The 14,526-nt window shown below is 36.3% G+C and overlaps 1 protein-coding gene across 1 annotated transcript in view; it reads left to right on the top strand.

The window, feature by feature from the left end:
• Nucleotides 1–14,526, top strand: part of SPON1 (spondin 1) — a 192,831-nt gene that overhangs the window by 64,162 nt on the left and 114,143 nt on the right. The gene's annotated exons all lie outside the window — the stretch shown is intronic.

Genomic DNA, 14,526 nt, shown 5'->3' with positions numbered 1-14,526 from the left:
GGACAAGTAAGTCGCAGTATTCTGAACTTAGAAAATCTACCTGCCCTAAATATCTGCGTGCATAAATCACAGGTAGAAAAGTAAACCTCATGTTTCCTGGCGTAATTGTGAAGACACAGATTTTGTTAAAGGAAAACCTCGAAGACACAAGAAATACCCCTTTTCCTTTTTGAAGTGGCGGGATTTAGTTTAGAGTGTATTGTAGTATTTTTATTTTCCTGTAAGCACCTTATCTTCAATTTTATACAGATTGATTCAAGTCAGAAATTACAAGAGAGTGAGGTGATTTTGTTGATGAGCAGGAAGGCTTCACACAATGCACTAATGATATTTGATGAACTGGGATTATGGTTTAAGGACAAAAGAACCTTTACAGCGTATCATCTTATAGGGGGTTAGTTCGGCGTAGCAGAAATCAATCTTTTAATAGTTTATAGATGATTTTCATTTTTTTTACATCAAATAACAAGCAAATTAAATATAGCAGGACACGATGATGGCTATTGTCTGGATGTCTTCCTTCCTCACTAGAAACTGAGCTTAGTTATAAGACAGAAAGAAAATAAATATTACATATCACACACAGTTATATTCACAGTGTCACATAGATGTATGTGTGTGGGTAAGACCATATATAATAAATAGTTAGGATTGCTCCACATGGGAGAGAAGGCAGAAATTGCCCCCCGCAGCTTATCAACTTGTACAGGCAAGACAGGAGCAGAAGGGAAGCAGCATTCAGTAAGAAAAGTTAAAGGCAGAACAGTTTAGGGACAGATGTGGTTTATTGGAGTCTCTGATTCCATTTTCTTCACTCTCCCCCAAATGGATGAAGTATTACAAACGAACAGTAGTCAGGAGCAAGGTGGGGTAGCAGGGACACACTGCCAGGGAGAGCAAAATGGGAGCAGAAGGGCTTGTTTTGGCATTTCACGTGCCTGCTTTGCTCTGCCAGCCTTTAACTTGTGAGAGGTGTGACTTAATGTTTAATTGATATGCAATATTTTAATGTATTCCTGGGACATTTTCTGCTTCTGCCAAATGTCCTGAGAATGAAAGATTTCAGAACAGCTTGAATTTTATAGGAGTAGTAGGGTTTCAATTATTCAATGCCCGTTCTTTTTTTTTTTAATGAAGAAAAGCAAAATAAATATTGTGGAAATGGAAAACAGTACTTTACACTTCAGTAAGGAAGAAAAACATGTCTTAAAATAATGAATGATTATTTCCTATTTAGATGCACTCTGCAGAATGTTTCATGTTTTGTTTCCTGATGAATCACCTCATTTTGTGTGTAATACAAACATACGAATATATACATATAAATACATATAAATATAATAATATATATAATATATAAATATATATGCTGTTTCCCTGTCAATCATTATGTATTACAAGCATGCTTTCCTTAATTATCTGCTTTCCAAAGAAAATAATATATTCCTTAATTTTGAATACATGTAGGAAACCCTTTGTACCTACAGTCATTTTTGCTACATTTATTTGGATCTTTTCTATATTTGATACTTCTGAGAGTGAAGTCAGCAAAACTTAAAGCAGTGTTTAGAATTATATTGTTGATTAATCATTGTATTTCTTGGTAAAGAGACAGTACTTTGAGAGCTCCAAGGTAGCACTTAGACGATATGCAGAGTTACATAGAGAGATTAAAAAAAATAGACTCAATTATATTTATATAAACAGTGTAAAACAGCCTCAGATTGTTTTGCCCACGAGAAAACTTGTATAGCAAAAGGCTTTATGCACTTAATTCCATTCCCACTTCTGTGATGCTTAAGTTTGTATAATCATGGTACAAGAACAGCTGGTGTGTTGGACATGAAACTCCCAAGGCCAAGAAAAATAAAATAAAAACAGCTTATAACTTAATATATAAAAGGAATATGAACGGGCAAAACCAATTTCAATGTGGAGGGAAATGTGATGATTGATATTATTTAACCCATAATAAGCCTCAGTGCACCTGGAAATAGAAAATAGGCCTTGATCCTTTGCACTTTTACAGAGAACTAGCTGCATTTCATCTCAGCAATATGATACAAACCCAGATGGTTTAAAATTACAGCAGAGTATTCCATATCCCATATGTTACTTATAATTTTTGCCTCTTACTTGGGAAATCAAGATTTTCTCATAGTAGGCCTACATGAAATAAAGAAAATCAGATAGTTACTGTCTTTGTACTTAAGAAGTTAATTTCTTTGCACAGTCTTGATGAATACTTTATAATTAGGGGTTTGGCACGTCTCAGTTGTGACTATACAAACATTAGGTCTGCTCCTGAAGCAGCAGGGTCCTGGGGAGAGTATGGGATGAAGATCAAGTAGAGGTGCAGTTATGGAAGGTCAAGCTGAGCACTGGGTTCTGTGAATCTGGAAAAGAATGAAAATCATGTCTCTCTCTGCTTTCCCAAATCTGTGTTCCTTGTGCCACATATTTGCAAAAAGAGGATGCATTTATAAGCTGGATTCAAATCAGAGGTGATTGTGACTTTTACAGTATATCAAGCAGATAACTGGCTACAGTTTCAGGGGTTGCTGAAATTGGACATGAATTAATGAAGGTCTCAGATAATTTCAACATCAGGATGTCTGACTGTGTCAATCCTGCAATAATTCCCCAGGTTCTTCTCACTCAGACTATCCAAAAAGTGAACCAAAATTATAACTGGATATTACCTACAACAGTGCGGCATATCATCAAATACCACAACGTTTTCATTGAGTTTATTTGACTTTTTATTTCTTTTTAACATGCGCTTAAGGTGCACTAATATTTTTGAGAGCTTGTGAAGTAAAATTCTGCAACCAAGACAGCAGAGCTGGTAGTGCCAGGAGCTAGTTTGCTGACATTTAAGTCAGGCTGCTTTTTTTTTTTTTTTTAATTGCACTTTGTCCCTTGCAATATCCCTACCTGCCTTGAAATTTGACAGCATTGCTTCCTTCCCCACATGTCCCAGTCTACCTCAGGATCTATTTGCCTCTTTTCCATTTCTTATTCTGCCTTTCTTTCCCCTATCTCTTGTGCTCCCAGCCTTCTGTTGTGGGTTGATGGGAGGATGCAATTCATTAAGATCAGGCTCCAAGCAGTTTTGATGTTTTTTAAAACACAAGAAAGGCAATGTCTCTGCTTCATTCTGATGCCTGGACTCAGAGCTCTGTGCAGCATTTTCACAGAGGGTAATGCCCTTCTTACAGGGCCAGACTTGGATTTGGGAATCTGCTGTGTGTCTGCTGTGTTTTGCAGGCAGTTTCTAAGGTGAATACATGGATACATACTTATGTAACCAGCATCTGTGTCATTGACATTATCCAAGGTTTTATTGAAGAGGAAAAAAATCTGTCTAATGATTTTTATGATTTATGACCAAAATAATACTGTGTATGAAGCAACAAAAAAAAGGACTGTCCTTAAAGGAGCTTTGTTAAGAAGTGTCCTAACAATTATGTCATTAACTAAAGATTCTCGAGCGTGAATATTTCTGCTCCCCATATGACAGACTGCTGCATCATCATCAGCTTTTCTTCCTGACTAGGCACCTTTGACTGCTCTGATTTGTGTTGTTACTGTAAAGAGCCCGCGTGGGATTTTTGCATGGATGACCCTGGGTACTGTAAACTTGCTTTGTAGTTTGTTTTTCTGGGAGAACTTAAAGGAACTAATCAGCCTTTTTGTTAAACTCTTCCTGGCAGCCTGAAAGGAAAGCCACAACACATAAGAGTTTTACTAAAACAATCTGTCAAGTGGTTGATGTGTACAATAGGATAATTCATGCGTTATACTTCAGGGGTTATAAATGAACAAACAAAGGATGGAAAAGGAATTATGTGAGGAAAAGAATGTGCACTGACCTTGCATATCTCTGAAATATATTCACACTTTCACTTTGTTTTTAGAAAGTCTGATGTCTCCAGAACCTGTTATTTGATAAACTCCCTTGTCAGAAACAAATACAGAACTTGAAAGGAAAATCAAATTGTGACTGCTGTGTTTAAACAAATAAATAAACAGATACAGTTAAAACAGGAATCAGAAGGAACAAAGTGTAATGCTAGATGTCATATCCTCTGCAGATGAAACAAGATAAAAGCAGAGACGTTGATTTAAATATCTCGCACCTTAAGAGAACTGATTTGGTTTTTCCTAATTATTTTAGAATAAATATTAAGTAATTTTGCCAGCTTTATTTTTTTTTTAAACCAGGATAAGTAATATTCTGTGCCTTGCCACCTTCTCCAGGAAGTTCAGTTTGTACTCTCTGCTTGTTCCCTATGGACACATAGGTGACATTCTTTCGAGTTTGGCTTAATGCTCTCTGAAATGTCAGTAAGTGGGATGACTTTTTAGATTGTCTTTAGTGGCCTGAGATGAAAGCTGACTGTACCTCCAGACCTTTCAGAAGAGCAAGGTCTGCTTTCCAGGAAGATATGTGTAAAGTTTTTGACACGTGATAATTTAAGTTACGTGTATGAATTGAGGATGAAACCTGAAACATAAAAAAAATTCTACAGAACAAAACGTATAATTGCTACGATTCCATCCTAATCTGATTCCATCCAAGCATTTATCTTTACAAAATAGTTCTGGTACGGATTTTTTAAAATATATCCACATAATTTAAAAAAAAAAGGAAAAGAGAGTAAAAATTAAAGTAAATTCTTTGCTGGAGTGATCCTAATTGATTGATTTTTTTTTTTTTTTTGAAAAATCTAATTTCAGTATTACAGTTGAATAGTTACCATTTTATTACCTCTTTGGTAACACAGTGCTATATTCTTCCACAGAAGAATTGGGTCATTAGAGTTTTCTGACTGATGGTAAATCACTTGAATTACAAAGAGGAACCTGCAGTATATTGATCACTTTTTGTTGTAGTGCTGGGCAAATCATCGTGTTTACTGATACAAGCTTAAAATTTCGCTTTTTGAATCACTTGTTATTGTGTGCTTAGTTAAAATTAGCCAGTCAGCCAGGGAGGTTCAACTCAGTAGCACTTGTGCTTGGCAGAACAGTTAAAAATTCTCCCTGAACTCTTAAGCCTCAGAGACCAAGACACCCCTAACAATGTCTGACAATAAGGCTGCTTTGCACTTGAAAGCTGCAATTCCTGTCGAAATAGTTTAGTCTGTGTTTGTTTAAAGTAGCTAAAAAAATTAGTGACAACATGTTGGCTTGGCCTTCACTGCAGGAGGAGATTAAAACATATACAGGGTCTTAGGTTATTTTGCCATGTATTACTTCTGATATTTCTGCCTCTGTTGTTACTCATGGAAATCACAAATTGGTCAACTGGGGTATTTACCTTTGCTTAACCAAACCTTCAGTGAGTGGCATCAAAATATCCACAGAGCCCCCTTTCTCCTCAGTCCCTAGGAAGGACATTTTTGTTCCCACCTAGAGGATGATCTGTTGAAATGACAGGAAATATTAGTGTGGCCATAAAGTCTAACATAGAAAGCATGGTTGCTGTTCTTCCAAACAGTCCAAAAGCCCTTTGGGATTCTGTGCAAAGCCCACAGAAATTTTCAGTAGTTCTGGACTTGTTCTAACAGTGAAGCAGCAGAACACTGTCCCAGCATGATTTCCTATTTAAGTTACAGCCTGACAGCATGGTTTTAATGTGGTATTTATTCTAATTCTGGACAGATCAAGCTGCTCGATCATAAATTGGTATCTAGACTCCTGTTTGCTCATTTAGACTTCTCTGCACTCTGTGCATACCCCTCTGCTGTGAATTATGGTACTTTCTATGCTTTTTGAAAATGTTAAGTGGTAGATTTTTCATGCTTTCCTTTTGAAAGGTATACTTTATATGATACTTTTAAATCTCTGGCCTTTTGGTGATTAGAAGGTTGGAAATCCCTTTTTACTGCGCTAAATTTCATGAAGTGTTTCTGCTAAAAAGAAATTGCTGTCTACTTATGTCATAAAGAGAAACTTTATGTGCCAGTAAATATACAACAGGGTGCAGAACACCACTTCTGGGGGGGCTTCCATTTTTTATAAACTTATGTTGGAAACCGTAGTTAGGATGTTCAGTTTGTGTTGCTTTCTTTAAAAAACAAACAAAAATTGTTCATCCAAATTCCATTCTTTTTTAGTACTTGATGATAATAAATATATGCTTCTCTAATAAGAGACTGATATTGCATCCTGTGCCACTTTGCACTTCGCGGCCACATGATTAATTGCTGTGGCCATACCAATGTAGACCAAAATATGACATTCATTTTGAAAAGGCTCATGTTTAAAAGGTGCCTTTTTCCCCCTGAAAATTGTTGAAATGCAGTTAAAAATTTTAAATAATAATATTTAATTTTCTTTTATATTTTGATTTGTAAGGCAGATACCTAGAGGCCATGTCATTTTAAAAGGAAAGTCAGAAAGAGAAAATCAACTTTTTTCAGATGTAACAGTAAGTAAATTGGGTTTTTACAAATCCTTTTCCTTCTGAAGAAAGTGTGGAAACCCCAAAATTTCAATTTCTTTGTAGAGTTTTCTTTCTATATGTTTAAAACAGTATAGTCACTCTGTCAGAAAACTAGTGTTTGGTTTCACTACTAATGAAAGTTTCTCTAGTTGGAATTGTATTGCAGAAGTTTTGATTGCTTAGGCCACTGTTAAGTAATCATGTTTTAGCTTTAAAATTAACTAAACATGGGAAGTTCACTTTGAGATACCAAAAGGTAAGAAGCATTCCACTATGGAGGTAAAGCAAAGGCATGTCTTTTTTAATAAAAAATTTGCTTCCATTTCAGTCAGAGAAACTGTTGTTTTATTGAATGAAATAACCCTGTAAATTCTGGAAAAATATGTATCATTTGTACTAACCCTGAATAGTACAAAACATCTTTGGTTAGTCTAAAAGCCATTGAAGTGAATGACCCTTTCACAAAATTAAGCTCTGATGATGTACTATTTTCTGGCCCGAAACACGAAAGATTCATGACACTTTTCATAGTTCACTCAGTCAGCCAATAAAAATGAAAAGAAAAAATTTTGTTTATTTGAGTACCCTGAAAATATCACTGTGATGTGGATAAACTCTTAGTCATTTAGGCTGGATGTTAGGAAGAAATTTTTTACAGAGAGGGTCATCAGGCATTGGAATGGGCTGCCCAGGGAAGGGATGGATTCACTGTCCCTGGAGGTTTTTAAGATGAGACTGGATGTGGCATTCAATGCAATGGTCTGGGAACTACAGCAGTGTTGGATCAAGGGTTGGACTTGATGCTCTTGGAGGTCTTTTCCATCCAGGTTGATTCTATGATTCTATGATTAGAGCACAGTCCTTACGCCACAGTTGCTCCATGTGTGGTTCTTCTGTTTGGAGGACTCTGAGACCTGGCAGATATTGAACACATTTTGTGCAAAATGTCTTTTCTATTATTATGGTAATCTCCCTGCTTTGGAACACCAGACAGAATAGAATTTCTAAATTTTATTTAGCCTTTGTTCAAAACTTTAGTGAAATAGTGGCTTAGTTTAGAGTGCTCTTTCAAGTTTTCTCAAGTTGCTCTTTGCCAGATTTAGTAACAAGATCAGTTACTAAACAAGTAAATCTGCTGGAAATTCACACTGTTTGAGAACAGAGCTGTAAATCTTATTACCAGTGCTTGTTTGGTTTTGTGGGACATCTTTAATCCACTTGGATTAGTTATGTGCAGAGCTAGACCTGGTGCCTTATGGTCATAGAGAAGGGATGGTCCTTTCTGCTGCTAAAGGTCTGTGAAAATCAGATACAATTTTTGCCCTTGTGACCTAGAAACTCTTAAACCACTGCAGTTTTGTCCTGTGGTGGATGGGTATTTCCCTTGCAAGAAGCAGCCTTTGCAATTTAACATGCCTGGCACAGTCATGCCATGAAGATGGCTATTGTTGGGTCAAAAATTCTGTCACGGTGTACTGGGGTGTGTTGTTGCATTGCAGGACATTTCTTCAGTTACTTAGAATTAGAAAATGCTTTTGCAAATTGTCAGCATTGAAGAGACTCCTGCTAAGACACTGTTTTCTCACAAAATAACCTTGACATTGACTCCTGCACACTGTGTGGAGATTCTCTGTGCAAACAGACAAGCAGAGATGATATTTGGAAAATTAAAACTTTTATTTTTTAAATTTTCTGTGCTTTTAACAGGTGTTACTACTTGCTAATCAGTAAGACACCTTGATTTTTAAAACTCCACCTTCTGAGCCCTCATCCTCCTAATGAATTCCAGAGGTTTCACACCTTTAACTTTTATTGGATTCTTTGAGATTTTGCCCTCTGAATAACTACCCAGTAATTGATAGGAAATGTTTTGCATAACCAAACAATAAGTTATGGTGTTAACAGTTAGCTCAACATTTAATTTCTCCTTCATTTGCCTCAATTTGCCTTGCTTCATGTTTTCTTCTAATCGCCACAGACCCTACATTTCTATTATAAACCAGGAAGAAATACATCTTTTCAGTAAAATCCAATAAGCAGATTCTCTTTCAGTAAAAAAAAAAAAATCTTCAAACATTCTTTTTTGCAGAAGACAGACCCTTCAAGAAAACAAAAAATTACTAGTCTTTTCAGCGAATTTTGATGCTAAGTCTTGTCAAAATGGGACCCACCAAAGTTCCTACCCATTTTTTAATATCTATGATAGCTGAGAGGTCCATCAAAGCTTATGAAGATTTTCTCTGCCTCTTTGATAGCTGCCTGGATTGCAGTAAAGCAACGCTAGAGGAGGGTAACAGTTGCTTCTGATAGATCCATGCATTTGGAGGGTATGCAATAATTTTAGCTCTCCAGTACACAGACATAAAAGTAACAAGAAATATCATCTGTTTGAGACAATATCATTGGATTGCTAGACATTATCTGCTAATTTTAGTATTTTAAAATATCTTGCCTCTTCATTTCCTGCAGTTAGATTTTATCACACTGTTCTGCTGTCACAAAATTATTACCATCTTGTAGCGGATTCATCCAGTGGAAAGATGTGATGAAATGACTTTCAAATTATCTTCTCTCGGTCTACCACCGCAGCATTTTTAAAACATGAGCATTTCAGATGCAATGATTCTTCTTGTGCTGCTAATAATGAAGGACAAACTCCATCTGATAGCAGAAGTTCAGCGCTCCTGATGCCAGACTTGGGCCAGAAAAATCTGTCTTATTACTTGCAACAGTTCTGGTTCAGAATGGCAGCTCTTAATCCTAACAAGGCGCAGCAGATGCATTTGAGGAGTGACTCTGAGGCTCTCAGGAACTGTCTGGCAGCAACACAAGCACAATGGTAAGTAAGAGTAACTGTAGAAGAGGGAACTCTACAATAATGTTGTATTGTTTGACCGACAGGCATAGCAGAGGTTTAAGCTCCTCCCTCTGTGGGAGGCACTGCCTAAACTCCTGCTGCCTTTAGCAAAGTCCGCTTTTTAAGGGTCAGATTACTGCTAAAAATTAAATTAGGAAAGAGCCTCTGAATACTTTCCTCTGCAGAGGCTTAACATGTGATTCAAATGCAGCGGCTGAATAGCCAGTGGCATTCAACTGCCTATTAAGGAGGTGCTGCAAAGGCTAAACAAGAGCTTGAACTCTCATTAGCAGCATTTATCAGGAACCACAGGATCTTCCCTTGTTTTCTCTCTTGTTGCATTGTAAATATTGTTCAAAGGAAACAGCACGAAATAGCAGCTGAAGCTGAAGAGTCCTACTAGCTCATTTGACTTGCAAATACTTAATTATTCACATAAATTTTAAACATAAACACAAACGAAGGAAAAAACCTACAATGCCAAGTTCATCATTCTGGCATTAACTTTTGGAGGGGGGGTTTGTTTAGGAACCTCAGCTCAGAACTCTGTTACTCTGTTTGTCTCAGATGCTTATTTCCACCTAAAATTCAGCAGAACACTTCCAAAAAACCCAGGTACAAATATCACATGTATTTCCAAAACCAAACATGGATGCAAATATATGAGAGTTACTTGACCTGTGTCCTTTTCTAAGACAGCTTCTCTCAGCTAAATACCTAAACCACACATACTGATTTCAAAATCTATTTATTGCATTTAATGTGCAGTGAAAAGGCATGTTCAGTTTTTATGTCACATTTATGTTAACGTGTAATGGATCAAATGGTCCAAGACACTGAATAGGGAGGATATTCATAAGTCTTTAAATAAAGTTTTAGCTTTGTTTTCTTAGATTGTTTTTCTAGTCTGAATCTGAAAGAACTGTGTTGGAGTTTCTCATTTAAGGAATACTTATGTTTAGCAGGGGGGAAGATTAGTCTTGTTGAGAAGTCTTTAGCTCAGGAAAGAATGACATTCTTGCAGATTGTAGTTCACTTTGAAGTTTACAAGACAAACATTGATGTAAAATAACATATGCATGAATTTAGGAAATGTAATATATGCTGCAGCCTGAAACAGAACCAACAGTTAACACAGGGCTTGGATGAAAATGTTATTGTAGTTAATTGCTGGTTACAAACTCTAGATCCCTTTTAAGATGATGTTTTTGGATTCTCCATCAGTCATCTCTCCTCTTTTAACATGGCTCAACTAATTCATTATATTCTTGCTTCAGTCAGTGATGTCTTCGAATAAATACCCTTACTCATTCACCAACATTTGATGGCAATATTTTAGGAAATTATATAAAATATTTGGCTCAAAAGTTGATAGATTGATAACTAAAAATATTCTATAGAAAACTAATTTTCAAATAATAATTTGGAAATTTATGTAAGGTATTAGGCTGTACCACGACAAGTAAGTTGATTCTTTGCCAGTATAAACACTGAGTACCTCAAATGCTTATTTTCTTCTTTATGAGTGAGAAGAGGCCAGCACTGTATCTGCAGTGGTCTCAGAGGTGCTTAAATACTGTATATCTTACTGATATAGTAAATCATCTAGTTTGGACAAGTCAGTTTATTCCTTTTAGCATGTTTTCTTCTATTCAATACTACGTAGTCTTAGGAAAGGACAAAAAAAATTAGCTAAGAGACAGGATAAATTATTTTATTTACAGAAATGGAATGCAGCTTAAAATTATTATCTGTGCTATATTCCCTTTAAGTTGGTACTACCAATTTACATGTTGAGGATGCAATGATTTTTGCCCTTCTCCTCTTCTTTTATAACTGAATTTTTAAATATTTTCAATACTTTTAATGTATTCAATACTTCAAAAACATCTTATTTAAGAATAAGTATCAACATGGAAAACAGAACTCTTTAAAATTCTATTTTTGAATTCCATTGAAATATGGAAAGAAGAAAGAGTTTATTAAGCATTTTTTAATTAAACACTAAAAGTACATTTGGGCTACATAGTCAGTGGTGTTGTTACACAAACCAGACCAATTATTGCTATTAGTTGGTGGTTTGGGGGTTGCTTATTGAGCATCTGACAAACAAATGCACCTCTAAACCAAGCAAGAATTAAGAAAGTGTAGGTGCATTTGTGCCTTATGACATTTTAAATGGAATCATATGACAAGAGATTTTATTGCTCTTATTTGGATATAAACCCCTACGTTAGTTGACAGTGCAGGGCTAGTGGAAGAGAATGGATGATTTCTTGAAGAAAACAATTTTCAGCATACAACATTCAGAACTGCAAATTTTAATTTCAAGTATGTTTATTAATCTGTTAACCCTACTTACCTTTTTTTTTTTTTCAGTTTGAGACAGGATTCTTAATATGAGGGTAAGGGGAATGAAGGCAGGGAAAATGAGCAGTCATGGGTTTGCCCACAGAGGAAGATATTATAACTTTTTTCTTCTTTTTTTTTTTAATCTATAATGAACTTAATCTTTATTTGGCTTTGTAGTCATCAAGGTTGGGGCCTACCAAATGACGGTTTATTATTTATGTTCAACTTGCTGAGAGGAAAAAGCTGTGCTTTGGGCAGGAGGTTGAAGGCAAACCCTTTTACTTCTAACAAGAGCAATGTACTTTCTAGCTAAAATTTTGTAAATATATCGGGTCACATGTGAATCTAATACAACACTGACTCATGTCTACAGACTCTTTGCTTTTTCTTGTTGCTTATATTCATGCATCTAAACATCAAAAATGCACATTTTCTTTTAGTGTTCTTCCCAAAAAATTAGATCAGTTCAAATACTCAGCTGCATTATCACTGTCCTCACAGCTTTAGTTTCTCACAGCAATTTTCAGAACACGTGTGATTTTTCACTCTCATTCCTCCAGCAGCTGAGAAGGGGCCTCTAAAAGCAGTTTTCCATAGCTGTGTGCAGTGCATTGTGCTGAAAACTTCACTGTGTGATTTGTGCTTTTAAAATAAAAACTAAAGGAATAAATAGATCTTTGTCATCATTAGCTTTAAAGTAGTATATACAAAGGGGAATGTGTATGTGTATACAAATGTGGATAATAGACAAAGACATATATGGCCATATATTATATATATAGTTTAATGTCTAGATGTGAGAAAACTGTTGATAATAATTTTCTTATCCATGTAAACTACATCAAAAGTCTGTATTTAGCCATACATATGTAACAAGAGAGATATCCACCACCTAAAATCTGCTTGAGCATCACTAGTTTTTCCACTTGAGATGTTATATCAAGGGGATAAGTTGTCATTGATTAATGTACGGCCATGAATAGTAACAATCTGCTTTCTTAAACACAAGATGCATACATCTCCCCAATCTTTAGATTAAGAAAGGCATTCAGGTGTTTTTAAAAATAATTTGCGTCTAAAATCTGTTGCTATCTGCATTTCTCCTTGGCTTAAAAAAGATATAATACTGCAAATAAATTAAATCTCTTGGTTATTTAAACTATATGACAAGACTTTCTGCTGCAATACTCATGAAACAGCTTGTGCTGATGGAAAAATGAAAATTGAAATTTCTTTTTACGCATGGGAATTTGAATCCCACACACCTCTTAGAATTGTAGTACAGAGGTCTTTTCATTTCACAAATGGAAGTGTAATTTTTCTACATCCCGTATAAATTCACTTTCATAATCACTCCCTAAAATTAAGGTTTATAAATTTTCTATGTTATTAGTCAAATAAAAATGTTTCATTTGACTTATATAGGCAAAGAAATACCCGCAGCAGACACCAATTCATAATATAAAAAAGCTGTCAGTAGATTATCTGTCAACCGTCACTCTGGATTTTTCCCATTTCTTTTTCTTTTCATAAAATGTTGGGCAGAATTAGTGCTCGTGTGCACTGATCTCATGCTGAGGTTTTTCTCCCTCTCTCTCTTTTTCTCTCTCCTTTTCCTATATGTTCATAGTCGAAGAGGGAAGAGAGACTCAGGAAAGAGCAGGCAACCTTCATCACTTTTACTACAGAAATGTTAAATGCTAGAGTATCAGCTAAGGGTATTTATTTCAGAATTTTTAGGTGATTTAAGTTACATAACTTGTAGAAGACTGTGTGTTTTACTTCATTGGTAGCTAATGTGCATTTTCCAGTCTGTTGTGTTGCCAGTCCTGTATTCCCACCTGGCTTTCCTGTGCTCTGCACAGGCAGAGCTTCAGCATTTTTGCTGCCAATAGTGATGGTGTTGCCCCAAAGCTTTGTATGATGTTCAGGATGGTTTGATCAGACACAAGCAGCACAGTGAGTTCAGAAAGCCCAAGACCTGAGTTTTTGTAGGCATCATTTTGAAGTGAGTGTTTTTACAAATTACTACTTATATTTTGTACGTGTGCACGTGAGTGTCTGTAGGCAAATATATTCGTTTTGTTCTGAATTTTGCATCAGATCAGCAGTGTAAAGGCAGACTACTCCTTCATGATTCATGTAATAGCAATGCTATCCATATTTCCTAATTCAGCCAGAAGCCTGCCTATGTGAGCCAGTGCATCTTGGCACACTTGAGACTCATCTGCCTGGGACAACCTTGGGATGTAGGCAATGGTTTAACAGATAATAGTTGTGTTGCTTTAACTCCCCAGGTGAAAGCTTGTTCTGGAGAGGTGGCTTCCCTGCATTTTAGCTTAATGTTGTTCCAACACACTGAAAGACAGCAAATGAAGGAGGAAAAGCACATAAAAGGATCCCCAGTGCAGAGTAACAGTTCTCACAGGTGATTTGTTCTGCAGTAGCTCACTGGGGCTGCTTTTGCAGTCAAATTTCAAGTATGAAAAAGATGGAGAGAGACTCTTTGCAAGAGCACGTAGTGACAGGACAAGGGGGAATGGCTTCAAACTGAGAGTAGGTTTAGATTAAACATTAGGAAGAAATTCTTTATTGTGAGGGTGGTGAGGCACTGGAACAGGTTCCCCAGAGAAGCTGTGGCTGCTCCATCCCTGGAACTGTTCAAAGCCAGGTTGAATGGGAGCTGGAGCAACCTGTTACAGTGGAAGGTGTCCCTTCCCAGGGCAGGGGGGTTGGAACTATATGATCTTTAAGGTCTGTTCTAACCGAAGCCATCCATGAAGATAAGAACCCAGAGTTCTCTGTCCTGAGAGTTACTGAGGCATCTTTCCCTGTAGTATCAATGCTCATTAGACTCAGTTGA

This window comes from Lepidothrix coronata, unplaced genomic scaffold (assembly GCF_001604755.1).
Source record: "Lepidothrix coronata isolate B3197 unplaced genomic scaffold, Lepidothrix_coronata-1.0 Scaffold115, whole genome shotgun sequence".
Lineage (NCBI taxonomy): Eukaryota > Metazoa > Chordata > Aves > Passeriformes > Pipridae > Lepidothrix > Lepidothrix coronata.
The sequence above is the reverse complement of the archived record's forward strand: the minus strand, read 5'-3'. Positions and strand labels throughout refer to the sequence as shown.